Source organism: Zootoca vivipara, chromosome 6 (genome assembly GCF_963506605.1).
Source record: "Zootoca vivipara chromosome 6, rZooViv1.1, whole genome shotgun sequence".
In the NCBI taxonomy this organism is placed as follows: domain Eukaryota; kingdom Metazoa; phylum Chordata; class Lepidosauria; order Squamata; family Lacertidae; genus Zootoca; species Zootoca vivipara.
Window position 1 is genome coordinate 77,384,228 of NC_083281.1, and position 1,983 is coordinate 77,386,210.

The following is a 1,983-nucleotide window of genomic DNA, read 5'->3' on the forward strand; positions in this document are numbered from 1 at the left end:
CTTAAAAGTTTATTTTTTATGTCATGCACTATTAACAAAATTGCATGCAATATGTGTATTAAATTTGTTTAATAATTAATTCTAATTAGTTTTGTATTTAAATATGTATTTAATTAAATACATGGTGTATATTAAATGAGTTTAAATATATTGCAAACCCTTCAATTTACAATACGGACAATTTAATTCGGCATGTAGCCCCTAGGTTCTGTGCCAAAATACTTGCTGTCCGCTTGGTATGAATAGCTGGACCGCCCTGTTCTAGGAGGTTTCCTCAAAAGTAGTTTTTAGGTGGAGCGGTGCAGATATTTGAAGGAGCGACATTTCGTAATTAAGGTGCTGCGGCAGAAAATAAGCAGTTATACGAAACGGGAGGAGGTCTGCAAGATTAGAGACACACAAAGGGACTGTAGAAGCAGATGAAGGGGAGAAAAGTGCTTTCTTAAGGAGAAAAGGAATGTTTCTAGCGAACAGAAGAAAGGACAATAAATGCAGTGACAGCGAAGAGAGCAGTGGAAAGAACAAGGCCCAGTGGGAGCCTGGAGAGGAGGAATGAGATTTCTGCCCGTTTCAAAGGGGCAGTCACAGCAAAGCAAGTGGTTCATGTGCAAAAGATCCTGGGTTTGATCTCCCAAGTAAGGCTGGGAGAGAAAACTCGGGAGAGTCACTGCCAAACAACGTAGACAACACTGAACTAAACACAGACCAGTTGGTCTTGCTTAGCAGAAAGTAGCTTCCTATATAAATCAACCATTTATCCAGAAACAGGAAGACCAAAATCTCTATGTTTAAGGGAAGGACCAGAGGTCAGGGCAGATGCGCCTGGCATTCCAGGTAGGGTTGGGAATGTCCCCTGCCTGAACTCCTGGAGAGCTCCTGCCAGTCAGTGCAGACAATAATAAGCTACCCGGTAAATGATCCAGTGGTTTGTAAAGCAGATTCTTATGTTCCACATAGGGGGAAACAGGCTCCAGGCATCCGTGGTGTGCTGACTAGGTGCCAGCTAAAGAGAGCACCTGTGTGGCTCCCTCCTATTCCTTTTTGGGGTTCTCTACCTTTAAGCTGGGGGGACACGCTTGGCGCTGTGGGTTAAACCACAGAGCCTAGGGCTTGCTGATCAGAAAGTCGGTGGTTCGAATCCCCGTGACGGGGTGAGCTCCCGTTGCTCGGTCTCAGCTCCTGCCAACCTAGCAGTTCGAAAGCACGTCAAAGTGCAAGTAGATAAATAGGCAAGTAAATAGGTAGATAAATAGGCAAGTAGATAAATACCTTCTGCTACAGCAGAAAGGTAAATGGCGTTTCCATGTGCTGCTCTGGTTCGCTGGCCACATGAACTGGAAGCTGTACATCGGCTCCCTCCGCCAATAACGCGAGATAAGCGCCACAACCCCAGAGTCGGTCACGACTGGACCTAATGGTCAAGGGTCCCTTTACCTCAGGCATCCCCAAATTTCAGCCCTCCAAATGCTTTGGACTACAATTCCCATCATCCCTGACCACTGGTCCTCTTAGCTAGGGATCATGGGAGTTGTAGGCCAAAGCATCTGGAGGGCCGCAGTTTGGGGATGCCTGCTTTACCTTTAAAGGTAAAGGGACCCCTGACCATTAGGTCCAGTTGTGACCGACTCTGTTTGCGGCACTCATCTCGCATTATTGGCCGAGGGAGCCAGCATACAGCTTCCAGGTCATGTGGCCAGCATGACTAAAGCCGCTCTGCTGCGAACCAGAGCAGCACACGGAAACGCCGTTTACCTTCCCACTGTAGCGGTACCTATTTATCTACTTGCACTTTGACGTGCTTTTGAACTGCTAGGTTGGCAGGAGCAGGGACCGAGCAACGGGAGCTCACCCCGTCGCAGGGATTCGAACCGCCAACCTTCTGATCGGCAAGCTCTAGGCTCTGTGATTTAACCCACAGCGCCACCTGCGTCCCCGCTTTACCTTTAAGCTGGATTTGGACCTCACCACACTTCAAATATAGAG